This window comes from Elaeis guineensis, chromosome 13 (assembly GCF_000442705.2).
Source record: "Elaeis guineensis isolate ETL-2024a chromosome 13, EG11, whole genome shotgun sequence".
NCBI classification, from domain to species: Eukaryota; Viridiplantae; Streptophyta; class Magnoliopsida; order Arecales; family Arecaceae; genus Elaeis; species Elaeis guineensis.
In genome coordinates, this window is record NC_026005.2 from 53,424,829 (window position 1) to 53,439,772 (window position 14,944).

Genomic DNA, 14,944 nt, shown 5'->3' on the forward strand with positions numbered 1-14,944 from the left:
CCTCCGGCGATGGAGTCGATGGTCCCGATAGGAGGCCGATCTCCGGGCTGCTCCTCCCTCTTCTGTGGTTTGGGCGGTGGGAGGGCTCTTGGCCGGTCTCCTCTACCCTCAGGCCTGCGGCGGATGAATCTATCGAGCCGACCTCGCCGGATGAGCTCCTCGATCTCGTCCTGGAGCTGGATGCACTCTTCGGTGTCATGGCCGTGGTCGCGGTGGTAGAGGCAGAACTTGTTGGGGTTGCGCTTCCCGGGGTGCGTGCGCATCCTCTCCAGCCTGGGGATCAGCTCCCTGACCTCCATCAGTACCTGGGCCTTCGAGGCGTTGAGGGGGGCGTAGCTGCGGAACTTCCCTGGAGGGGAACCCCGCCGAAACCTGTTGTCCGGCCTTCTCTGCCTGCATGCCCGGGGTGGAGTATGGGCACGCTTGTGCCCAGGAGGGGATCGAGAGCGAGGCCGGGCTTCCCTTGGCCTCTTCTCAACTGCGGGCTTGCCAGAATCTCCCGCCTGGCTCTCCCTTGCAGTCTCTTCATCCTTCATTTTGAAGGCCTCTTCCGCTCGGGCGTATCCTTCAGCCCGAGCCAGCAGATCAGCAAAATCCCTGGGGTACTTCTTCTCCAGGGAGTACAAGAGATCATTCTTCTGAAGGCCACCTTTCAGGGCGGCCATGGCAACCGACTGGTCCAAGTTCCGGACCTCCAACGCCGCGATGTTGAAGCGGTTGATGTAGGCCCGTATGGACTCTTCTTCCCTCTGCTTGATGTTGATGAGGGACTCCGAACCTTTCCGGGGATGTCGGCTGCTGACAAAATGGGCCACGAATTGGTGGCTCATTTGGTCAAAGGAGAAGATGGTACCCGGCTTCAGTGTCGAGTACCAGTTTCTTGCCGCTCCCTTCAAAGTAGACGGGAAAGCCCGGCATAAGATGGCGTCGGGGGCACCATGAAGCAGCATCATTGTCCGGAAGGCCTCCAGGTGGTCCACCGGGTCCGACGTCCCGTCGTAGCTTTCAAACTGGGGGAGCTTGAAATTCGGCGGGATCGGTTCCTGCATAATCATTTGGGAGAAGGGAGGGTCAGTGCAGATATCCTCACCGTAAGCGGGAGGCGCATGGTGGAGTTCTTCGATCCGCCGGTTCATCTCCTGGAGCCTCCGGTCCAGGAAATCCTCTCGACTTCGAGTCTCGAGGGTCCTTTGGCAGAACGGGGGCAGGGATCTCCCAGGGGTGGAGTCGTGGTCCGACTGAGGGCTCTCCACCCTTGGATTCGCCTTCTCGGGAAGGACGGGGCGGCTAGCCCAGGTGGCCCGCCCCACCGCCGGGTTCTGGCATTCCGGAGATGCCCCTTCCGGATGCGCTGACGCCTGCGGCGGCTGCTGCTGCATCGCCTGTACGGCCTCGACGAGGCCCTTGATCTGCTGCGCCAGTAAGTCAAACTGCTCCGCACTGACCGCCGTCGCCGGAGGGGGAGGAGGAGCTGGCTGAGAAACGGGAGGGGAGGCCGGAGCCTGAGATCTTGCCGCGGAGGCCGTGGACCGCCGGGTGGATGCCCTGCGCGGAGGCATCGGGTGCCGGTCTCGTGGGGGAGGATTAGGGGTAGAAGATGGAGAGATGGCCGGAGGTGGCTCCGTTGAGCGCTCCTTCAAGAACAAGGGTGCTGCGAAGACACAGACCCTTCTTCTAGCGCCAATCCTGTTGGTGCAAAAATCCGCCTGTGCCGGAGAAGCTGGAGTTGAGGAGGCCGCGGTCGCCGCCGGGACCTGCAAGGGAAGTCTAAACCGGAGGTGGGGTTGCTCCGGCAAGACCCTCCGACGCTCAAGTCAGTTCTCTGCCTCAACAAGAATGGAGTGCTCGAACGGAGAATTTAGCAGAGTTTTGAGATAAGAAAAATGAGCTTAAGAAATAACGTATCTGAGTCCCCCCTTTTATAGGCGGGGAGGCAACGGACTGATGGCAACGTTTGTAACCGCCTGGTAGTGGGCCGCCCATGGTCAGGGGAATTGATTGCGAAAGATAATGGAGCAGACACGTGGGTATCACCTCGACTTGCCACGTGGAATCCGTTATGAGGGGTGGAGCAGCGTCCGTCGTCAGGAGAATCGCATGGTATCCGTCGCAGGAGGTGGGGCAGGTTCGTGGCCGTTACTGTGGCCTGCCAGGGGGATAATGGAGCTGTGCGGAGTCCACCACAGGAAGTGGAGCAGGGCGGCTATGGTTGCTGCGGCTTGTCAGGGAATGATGATACTGCGTGGAGTCCGCCACAGGAGGTGGAGTAGGGTCGCGGCCGTTTTGAGGGTCTGTCAGGGGGCGTGGATCTGTCGATTGAAGCTCGGCAATGGTCGGAGCCATCGTGAGCGGAGCCCGGCTCCCGTAGGAGTCCGGGCGGAGCTGTTCTGATGTCGGCGGCGGAGTCCGGCTCCCGTAGGAGTCCGGGCGGAGCAGCGCTTGCTGATGGCGGTGGAGCCCGGCTCCCGTAGGAGTCCGGGCGGAGCAGCGCTTACCGATGGCGGTGGAGCCCGGCTCCCGTAGGAGTCTGGGCGGAGCTGCACTTGCTGATGTCGTCGGTGGAGCCCGGCTCCCGTAGGAGTCCGGGCGGAGCTGCGCTGCAAACAAAGTCAAGGGTGAAGTCCGGCTCTCGTAGGAGTCCGAACTGAGCTTACCAGCAATTGATATTGAGAGTGGAGCCCGGCTCCCGTAGGAGTCCGGGCGGAGCTGTTTTGATGTCGGCGGCGGAGCCCGGCTCCCGTAGGAGTCCGGGCGGAGCAGCGCTTGCTGATGGCGGTGGAGCCCGGCTCCCGTAGGAGTCCGGGTGGAGCTGCGCTGATGGCGGTGGAGCCCGGCTCCCGCAGGAGTCCGGGCGGAGCTGCACTTGCTGATGTCATCGGTGGAGCCCGGCTCCCGTAGGAGTCCGGGCGGAGCTGTGCTGCAAACAAAGTCAAGGGTGAAGTCCGGCTCTCGTAGGAGTCCGGACTGAGCTTACCAGCAATTGATATTGAGAGTGGAGCCCGGCTCCCGTAGGAGTCCGGGCGGAGCTATTTTGATGTCGGCGGCGGAGCCCGGCTCCCGTAGGAGTCTGGGCGGAGCAGCGCTTGCTGATGGCGGTGGAGCCCGGCTCCCGTAGGAGTCCGGGCGGAGCTGCGCTGATGGCGGTGGAGCCCGGCTCCCGCAGGAGTCCGGGCGGAGCTGCACTTGCGGATGTCGTCGGTGGAGCCCGGCTCCCATAGGAGTCCAGGCGGAGCTGCGCTGCAAACAAAGTCAAGGGTGAAGTCCGGCTCTCGTAGGAGTCCGGACTGAGCTTACCAGCAATTGATATTGAGAGTGGAGCCCGGCTCCCGTAGGAGTCCGGGCGGAGCTGTTTTGATGTCGGCGGCGGAGCCCGGCTCCCGTAGGAGTCTGGGCGGAGCAGCGCTTGCTGATGGCGGTGGAGCCCGGCTCCCGTAGGAGTCCGGGCGGAGCTGCGCTGATGGCGGTGGAGCCCGGCTCCCGCAGGAGTCCGAGCGGAGCTGCACTTGCTGATGTCGTCGGTGGAGCCCGGCTCCCGTAGGAGTCTGGGCGGAGCTGCGCTGTGGGTTCCGGCTGTGGGTATTTTATACCCAACAGATCCTATCCAAATTGACCCAATCCTATTAGGTCAAAGCCAACTGGTCTAGGTTAGCTCAAACACTTTGATCTAAACCAATTTGAGAACTTGGGTTAATACAATATGCTAGCATATCAAATTAACCCATAGAATTTATATTAAACTCTAAATAGATCAAACCAAGGTTAAATCTCAAAGTGTGTGACCCATTGGGTTTCAAATCTAGCCTACAGTGGATCCAGACTTTCGATGTAACCCTAATCTGATGAGATTAGGTCACCCGAAGAGTCCCAATCAACTTGGACTCTTCCAAATTGATTTCACAATCAAATTCTTTCAATTCTAATCAGCCCACAAATCAAAATTGACATCTAGCAATGTGTCATAACTACCCAGAAGATTTAAAATTTTGATAAAAAATTATCAAAATATCCTTCAGTGGCAAGTTTCTGTATAATTCAATCTTTCAGTCAAACAACATCTCAGATGAGCTGTGGGTAGAGAAATATGTCAAATCCAGTCATTTATCATTATGTATCTCAATCAGAAGGTGATGATTCAGTTGATGATATATTAAAATTTTTTTCTAATTATCATCCTGTTTTGCCCAAAGACTTTCGAATCAACGATCTATGAGATCACATAGGATGTTTGTTCCTCTTATTAGGAGTGACTGATCCCTTATTGATTACTCACAACCCTCATGCACTCTTCACCATATCCAGAACACCCCACACACTAAAATAAATAAGATGCAATATATAATGAATCAAAAATATCTTATTTTATTAATAATAAATATGAATTATATGAGTCTAAAAGATAAATTATAAAAAATATCCTATCGCATCCCATATGCGATTGGCTTGTAGGGCATTATTCTTTCAATCATCCATTTGCACTAAAGTCAATCACTCCTATACTTGATACCCATGCTATCAAGATGGTGGTCAAATTGCTGCATTGACAAGGTCTTAGTGAATGGGTCCGCTATATTGTTCTTGGTGTCAACTCGCTCCATGATCACATCACATCTTTCGACAATCTTTCGAATGAGGTAGAACCATCTTAGGATGTGTTTGGATTTATGATGAGACTTTGGTTCTTTGGCTTGAGCAACTGTCCTAGTATTATCACAATAAAGGAGTATTGGTTGTTCAATCTCTGAAACTACACCCAATTTTGTGATGGATTTTTTTATCCAGACGGCCTCCTAAGTAGCCTCATTTGCAGCAATATACTCAGCCTCAGTGATCGAATCAGCAACAGTTTGCTGTTTGAAATTTTTTCAACTTACTGTACCACCATACAGAGTAAACACATACCCAGATATCGATTTGCTATCATCCAGATCAGATTGAAAACTAGAATCGATATAACCTTTCAATTTTAAATCAGATCCACCATATATCAAAAAAATATCTCTAGTCCTTCTCAAGTATTTAAATATATTTTTCACAGCTTTTCAATGATCCTTTCGGGATCAGTCTGAAATCTGCTTACAATGCCTATGGCATAAGCAACATTAGGTCTAGTACATAACATAGCATATATTATTGATCCTACAGTCGAAGCATAAGGAATAGAACTTATTCTATTTCTCTCTTCAGGTGTCTTAGGAGATATCTTCTTAGAGAGTTGTATACCATGACCTATGGGCAAGTAACCTCTTTTACTTTCCTCCATGTTGAACCTCTTTAACACAAGATCAATGTACCGAGATTGGGACAAGCCTAGCATCCTATTCGATCTATCCCTATAGATCTTAATACCAAGTATATAGGACGCTTCACCCAAGTCTTTCATAGAAAACTTTTATGATAGCCAAGTCTTGATTGATTGCAACATTGGAATATCATTCTTAATGAGTAGTATGTCATCCACATACAAGACCAAGAAGACAGCACTCCCACTATTCTTCTTGTACATATAAGGTTCATCCATATTTTTGATGAAGCCAAATGATTTGACTGTCTTATCAAAATAGATGTTCCAGCTCCTCAATGCTTGCTTTAATCCATAAATGGATCTATTCAGTTTGCATACCTGATTTGCTCTCTCACTTGAGATAAATCTCTCTGACTGAGTCATATAGACTTTTTCCTCAAGATTTTCATTGAGGAAGACAGTCTTGACGTCCATCTGCCAGATCTCATAGTCATGGTATGCTGCTATAGCAAGCATTATCTGAATAGACTTGAGTATGGCTACCGACGAAAAGATTTCTTCATAATCAACATCTTATTTTTGCTTGAAATCTTTTGCCACAAGCCTGGCCTTATAGGTCTCTACCTGGCCATCTGCTTCAATCTTCTTTTTGAAGACCCATTTGCAGCCTATTGGGGTCACACCCTCAGGCACATCAACCAAAGTCTATACTTGGTTGATATACATAGAGTCTATTTCGAATTTTATGAAATTGAGCTACTTGTCAGAGTCACTACTCATGATAGCTTTCAAATAGGTCATGGGATCATCATTCTCAATGATGTGGGTTATGTTATCATTCTCAATGACAAACCCATACCTGAGTGGTACATTACACACTCTATTCGACCTTCGAAGAGGTGTGTGTAGTGGCTGTGCCTCAACAATGGGCAAATCTGGTTGCAAATCATTTAGTGAGTCCTAGATAGATTGTAGGTTTTGAACTTTCTCAAGTTCAACAGACCTCCCATTACCTCTTTCTTGGATAAACTCTTTCTCCAAAAAAATGACATGCCTACCAACAAACACCTTTTATTGAGTAGGATTATAAAAGTAGTATTTTATACTCTCCTTGGGATAATCTACAAACCTATATTTTTCTGATCTAGCATCCAGCTTATGTCCATCAATATTTTTCACATAAGTCGGGTAATCCCAAATCTTAAGATGCTTAAGATTGGGTCTTTTCTCTTTTCATATTTCATATGGAGTGCTAGATATTTTATTTAAGATATATGCTGCAACCTCGAGGGCATATCTCCAAAAGGATATCAGAAGATCCGTGAAATACATCATGGACTGCACCATATCTAATAAGGTATGATTTCTCCTCTCTGCAATTCCATTTAATTATGGAGTATAAGGAAGTGTCCATTGAGAGAGTATTCTATTTTATTTTAAATAATCGAGAAACTCACTGGATAAGTATTCTTCTCCTCGATCCGATCGAATGGTTTTAATACTTTTAACAGTTTGTTTTTCGATCATTTTTTGATACTCTTTAAATTTGTGAAGGGCTTCGGATTTATATTTCATCAAATACATATATCCAAATCTAGACCTATTATCAGTAAATGTAATGAAGTAAGAGTATCCATCTCTGGCTTGAGTCGATATTGGACCACATACATTAGTATGTACGAGATCCACAATGTCACTTGTCCGATCTCAATATCCAGTAAATAGAGTCTTGGTCATTTTTTCTATGGGACAAGATTCACAAGTTTCATATGATTCATAATCATAAAGATCAAAAAAATTATCTTTGTATAACTTGTTAATTCTTGACTCATTTTAATGGCCAAGTTGGTAGTGCCAAAGTTTGTGACATTCACATCCTCTCTCTTTCTTTTCTTCATATTATCAATATGAAATATATTATCGTTAAGTGAAAGAAACATAAGACCATTATCAATAAAAGTATTTCCATAATATTCATTAGAAAAATAAATCAAACAACCATTATTCTTTACAATTATTTCAAAACTTTGTTCTAATAACAATGGTATAGAAATAATATTTCTAACAATATCTAAAATATAATAACAGATCTTCAGTTTCAAAACTTTATCTGGAGACAACTTTAAAATCCTAGTTCCTACGATTTCAGCCTGAATGGACTCTCCACTAGCATCAAACAGCTCGAAGTCACCTTTATTTAAATTTTTTATTTTTTGTAGACCCTACAATGATTTGTAAAGGTGTGAACCACAGGCGATATCCAATATCCAAGAATCTGAAAATAAGGTACTTAATGATAAATTAGTTTGTATCATATACAAACCTTTAGCAACATTTGCTAATTTCATGTTTGTAAGGTGCTCCTTGCAATTTCTCTTCCAGTGGCCCTCCTTGCCACATTGATAACAAGTACCTTTGGTGGAGATCTTCTTCACCTTCTTCTTGGAGATGCTAGCCTTAAGGTTCATCTTTTTCTTAGAATCCTTCTTTGCCTTCTTCTTGCTGATCTTATCAACATGAAGGATTTGAGCCTTTTCACCCTTGAAATGGCTCTCTACTATTTTCAGCATGTTCAGCAGTTTAGACAAGCTAATGTTCAGTTTGTTTATATGATAATTAATAACAAACTGAGAAAATGAGTCAGAAAGAGACTGCAGGATCAAATCCTGACTCAGTTCACCATCTATGGCAAAATCCAGCTGTCCTAGATGAGTGATCAAATCAATCATCTTTAGGATATGAGTTTGCACGGAGGTGCCTTCAGTCATGCAGGTGCGAAACAACTACTTTGATATCTCATATCGAGCAGTTCGACTTTGTTTCCCATATAACTCCTTAAGATTAAAGAGAATAAAGGAAACATCCATATCCTCATGCTGTCTCTGAAGCTCATTGCTCATAGAAGCAAGCATGATGCATTTGATAGTCACACTATCATCCTTCCACATCTTATATGTGGTCCTTTCCTCCTCGAAAGCATCTTTCCCAAGAGAAACTGGAGTAGGTGTATCCAGAATGTAGGAGACTTTCTTCTGAGTGAGAATAATTCTCAAGTTTTTTAATCAATTGACACAGTTGGGTCTAGTCAACTTGTTTGCATCTAGGATACCTCTAAGTGAAAGTAAGGATGCCATAAGTGAATTTAATCTATAACAACAAGAACATAATATAAGCAGATGACTCATGATGACATGCACAACTAGACTAAGATTTTTATCTAATTTTGTCTCTCACTATTTTATCGAACTTCATATCCCTCAAATATGAAAATCGAGAAATATACTAATGTTTCTTAGTGGGGTTGAGATCTCTATTCTTCATAAACATCTTATGGATAGCACAACAAATATTCATGAGTTCAAGAGTAGGTAACTCTTTACCAATTGTATCTTTACAATTCTCAACATCTTTCTTTCTGACCTCTAGATCATATATAGTCTTGTGGATAGCACAACAAACTATAGTGTTCTGATTATGTTGACCCTTCAATCCATATGGTCATACTTAAATAATGCTGCTCTTGTGGATAGCACAACAAAGTAACACTAATCAAATATGCCATAAGCATCAATATGCACTTGATCAACATCATGTCAATTTCTATAGTAAACCTTATGGATAGCACAACAAGCTCACTAAAATCTTGACATACTCTATCGACCAAGTTTGAAGGAAGGCCCTTATAATGTCTACATCACTTAATCAATCTAAGTCCAAAATTCAACAAGATCAAATTGATCAGGTAAATAAGTGGGAGGCTTCCCGTAGCTTTTCTAGACACCAACAGAGTTGGCCAGGCTAGCATACAAATCTAATTATAAAACCATCATTTACACTTCTTCGACACCAATTGATCTTAAGAATTTAACTTTTGATTAAAAAGTGAATCTCAACATTATAACTTAATATAATTAAACGAGAGATTTTAAACTGGTCTCGACACATCCTAATTATAAGCACATAAAATGTACACTACAAATTATGCAAATTTGCATGCTTCAACTATTCATAATAGCAATCACATTATCATGCCAAAAATCATATAAGGGTACATTTGAAGTTATAATATATGACTAACAAATACAAATAATATAACAAACCCTAATCTAATTAGGCATGCATAACACCCTTATTTTCTATACATCGATTTAAGCATCAAGATACCATGATAATAAAAATTCTAAATTATCATAAATTTATTATTTAATAATTAAAATTTAGAATCATGGTTCACTAAAAGTTAAAAATAATTTTTGAGTTTGAATAATTGATGCTAAAAATAATGCTACATTTTTGGCAGGATATGAATAAGAACGATTCTATGCTACCAAATTGTACTTGTTTGATCGAATCAAATAAGAGTGGCTCTGATACCACTATTGAGTTTCAATCACATAAAAAAAAATAATTTTTAAAAAGTTTAAAATAAAAAAATCAATATCTTTATCAAATAAAACTATCGAGCCGAACCCAAAATCCTAGAATCACTTTGTCGATCACGATCAAAGTAAATTTAAGCATGAAAAGAGATAAAAAATTATACTTTAACCAATATAAAAAAGTGGTACATTGATGTTTTCCATAAGACCCCAAGGTAGAAGTCCTCCAATGGTAATCCACATGGAAGTTGGCCAAAGTCCTTCCCAACCGATGCGCTATTGCAGTCTTGTCTTCTCAAGAACACTGTCGGCTTCAAACTTGCATCATGATCGCATCAAAGTCTAGTTACTTTTGATCTTATCACTAGAATGATACCTATAAATACTCTTCAGATGTCATATAATTTAGGATTTAATTTTTGGCTCCAACATAAGAAAAATCAAATCTTAGGGCACTCAAGCAACACTTGCTGAAAATCTCACCACACTTATAGCAACTATTGCCACTCAAAATTCTCTCTTTATTTTTCTAGAATTTTTTTTATATTTACTACATCCCTCCTCTTAGTTTTAGCCAAAAATCACCATAAGAAGCCATGTGGGGCATCCCCAATTAATAGGGGACCAGGGGACATCACATGGGATGAAGGGGTGCCAACCTTTGGCGCTCCAAATTCCCACATGCCAAATAAATTTATCGAGTAAATTTTTGGTGATCCAATTACTTGGAGCAGAAGGACTCTTAGTTTTCTATATGTCATAAAAGATTTAATAAATTTTAGTATCAAAACATAAGATTTCTGATCAAAAATTTAAGGTAACACGTAGAAAATTAAGAGTCCTCGTTAAGAAGGACTCTTCCTTTCACATGCTTAAAATAAAGGGGCCGGCATTTAATTTTTGTTGTGGGTTCTTGTGGATGTAGAAGACTCTTTCCCCACTTGAAACTCTTTCATGTTGGATAAGGATCCAATCCAAATTGACCCAATCTCATTAGGTCAAAGCCAACTAGTCTAGGTTAGCTCAAACACTTTGATCTAAACCAATTTGGGAACTTGGGTTAATACAATGTACTAGCATATCAAATTAACACATAAAATTTATGTTAAACTCTAATTAGATTAGATCAATACCAAATTCTAAAGTGTGTGATCCATTGAATTTCAAATCTAGCCAGCAGTGGATCCAAACTTTCGACACAACCCTAATCTGATGAGATTAGGTCACCCGAAGAGTCCTAATCAACTTGGACTCTTCCAAATTGATTCCAGAATCAAATTCTTTCAATTCTGATGAGTCCACAAGTCAAGATTAATGTCTAGCAACGTATCATGACTATCTAGAAGATTTAAAATTTTGATAAAAAATTACCAAAATACCCTTCAATGGTAAGTTTTCGTGTAATTCAATCCTCCAGTCAAACAACATTCCAGATGAGCTGTGGGTATAGAAATATGTCAAACTTAATTATTTATCATTATGTATCTTGATCAAAAAGTGATGATTCAGTTGATGATACATTAAAAATTCTTTTCTAATTATCATCCTGCTTTGGTCAAAGACTTTCGAATCAACGACCTATGAGATCACATAGGATGTTCGCTCCTCTTATTAGGAGTGACTGATCCCTTATTGATCACTCACAACCTTCATGTACTCTTCACCATATCCAGAACACCCCACACAAAGATTAGAGAATCAAGTTAGGTAGTGAACCAAAATATGGATCCAAGTACATAAGGTACCATGGTGACTTTAAGTCTAAGGATCACATACACAACTTTCACTAGAGAATTATCAGTTGACATATAAATAAGACTCCATCTAATATTCTCTCATAGGTCAATTCAGTGAACTCATTTTCTAATGAGCATCCATATCCTTATATTAGTGTCTCCATATAAGTGGTTGTGAGATCAACCACTCTCATTTCTGAGCATACATAGGACATGCCAGTCTTATCAGTATCATTGATCTCCGACTCAATGTACCAATGACTAAAAATATTTTAGATTAGGACTATCAAAGAATTAGGTCTCACTGGTGCGATCTCATCACGACCTTAAAATCATTGTCCAGACCTATGGGGTTCATTATAATCTTAAAATAAATAAGATGCTGCATATAATGCATCAAAAATATCTTATTTTATTAATAATAAATATCAATTATATGAGTTTAAAAGATAAATTATAATAAACATCTTATTGCATCCCATACACGATTGGCTTGTAGGGTATTATTCTCTCATTTGTGTCTCTCCGCATCCTCAGGGGTGCCAAAGGACTCATTCAACATTTGAATGATCTCTTTTGGCTGCGCATCCTCGAACTTATGACTAAGTTCATCATTCATAGCTGCCCTCATCATACAATGCACAGTCGTATGATCATTGAGCCACCTCATATAAGTGTCTCTCACGACACGAGGAGCATTGGCTGTAGATTCTTCAGGTGTCTGATCCGTAAGGATGTACAAAATTCTCTCGTACTCCAAGACAATCTTCAACTTTCGATACTAGCTATCGAAGTTGGGTCAGTGAGCTTGTCGCTATCCAACAGTGTAGGAAGAGATAGTGTATTAGCCATAACTGAAAGAAAAAATATTAGCCTATTAGTATATGAATTATTTTTAATCCCAAAGATATAGACTTTAGTCTAAAGGTCCTTCCACTATTTTTACGAATTGATAGCCTCTACCTCTAACTCAAGAAATTACATTAATTTTTTAGTGGATACTAAAATCCACACGAACTGCATTCAGGCCCAAGCGTGGCTCGACCAATTCTAGTGCATCTATAGATAGGTTCATTACCAATTGTTTCTCCAAACAACTTCTAGTAATTGAGTTTTGCCCTAGGCATCCCTTCAGCAGGCGTGTGGCACCTCCACTAAAAATTTTGATTAGGTCCAACCATTAACATGATACACCAAGTGCATCCAACAAATGGATATCCAGACTCAAGTGTGGCTCGGCCAACCGGAGCATTGATCTGAAGATACATCATGATGGTCATATGATGAATTATAACTCTAATATGTAATAGATACCAGGCGTGTGGTGCCTCCAATACCTATTTGGAATATTGGACTCATTATCATGCACCTTAATGGGAGGCAATGATCAAGTTATCTCGTAACTTTATCACTTTATGAACCTAATAATTTAAAAAAATTAATTTTATTGATCTAAGAATAAGAGAAGAGGTCGACCTATAAGCTATAAATTCTCCCACTGACTTCACCAAGTCATATAAAGGATTAGACACAAGCTGATCTAAAGACACCTAAATCAGTCACACTGATTCACCTTAATGGCATGGGTTTGAACGAATCGACTACTGACCTAATCAAAATATAATCTACTATGTTGGTCAGATAAGTGAGATCAGTAGGAGGGATATGTCCTTAACTCACCATAGACGCATCTAAGTGAATAGCTCCCAATTAAAAATTATTTGATCGAATCTGCCAAACTTATCTTAGACACCAATTGATTAATTGGTTTCGATTTGATCCACCAAAAGATTTGGACTCAACCATGGAGCCATGATCATGGTCTATTTATTAGGATCAAACATATGACCTGATCAAACTATAATTATTGAGATTGATTTAGAGAAATACTGACCTGATCTAATTCAACACTTGATTAAATTTAATTAATTTTTCTACTTGATTCATATGTGTTTCTAACCCTAGGTCTAACCCATCAGAAGGACCTGATTCATACTAACCCTTTGCCCATTGATTTATGTGATATCTTAATAATCTTTAATTCTCAAATCTAGATCATTCAAACTTAATCCAAATTAAGTATGTGAAACGTGTGTTTCAGTCTGTAGAACTATTCTACAAGGATTTCAGATAAAGCATACTATATATTTTAACACATAAAAATAAATTTTTATTATATTTTTAATAACTAAACATACATAGGTATGATCTAAACTCATACATATATCTCATGCATCATGACAACCTTTAGATCAATACCGATTATATCATATGTAATATGCAATTCAGATCTAAAATAATTTTATATCTAAATTTTATCCTATTGTAATGAATCATAAATTATTTTAGATCTAATTTAAATATATTTATGATCAAAATAATACATAAAAATTTATTCGCTTTTCTTCTTTATGAAATCAAATCACAATGACACCCCTATACGTCATAAGAGAATCCATCGAATAGGCAAAAAAGAGATTAATCTCTTCAATCTCCTATGATCGGATGGTCTGGTAATCTCATCAATCTGAATACTAAGCTACTAAGATCTAAAATCTAATTTCATATATAATCACATCAACATATAATTATTGACAAAATAATTTTATGTCATGAACATATCTTTGATCTTATCAATTATGTTCTTCATCTAATCTAATTAGATTTAATATATCATATACATTATATCAGATCTGAAACATATCTTATACTAATTATAAAATATTAATTTTAGATTTGATATCATATAAAAAAATAATTAGATGCAAACATGAATGCATAAGAAATAAATTTTTGATAAAATCTATTTTCGCATAGTGCTGAATTTCGATAGGATTCAGATCTAAATATCCATCGAAATAGATTCAATTCAGATCTAAAATAAACCATACTTTATAATAAAAATAATAATATTAAAATTCTATTAAAATAAATTTAAAATAGATTTTAATTTATATTATTATTTCATCAAAAATTTAACAATAGTAGAATTCTGTTATAACAAACTTATAACAATCTCAATCAATAATTGATTAGGCTCATCTAATCCAATAAAAATTAGATTAGAAATTTTATATAAATAGATTTAAATTAGATTTAATATCTCACAAAAAATCTCAATTAAATCTTATGTAATTTATTCCAAAAAATTTAATTATGTATATATATATTTCATACCTGCTCTGATACCAATTGAAGGGAAGGAAAATTATTTCTCTTCGGAAGGCCAATGTTGCATCTAAAAATTTTTTTATTCATCTACATGATTAAGGATCAAATTTTTACCTAATTAATAATAGAATCAGAGATCAAATCTCAATTAATCTGAATTAAACCTTCATAGAGGCCTGGATGTGCAGACTCTCTATTTTGCATGCACGCCAGATACCGCAGGAAAGCAGGATGAACTCCGATTCAATAGCCTTTGCAACCTAATCAAATGAGGAGGGAGATGTACTGGTGTAACATCTCACACCAGCAGATAGGATGCCCAAGAAGGATCCACACCTAAGGGAAGAAGATAGGCTCTACTTTTCTTATGCCTCTCTGTCTCTTTCTTTCTTCTCTCAATCTAATTTGTTTGCTAT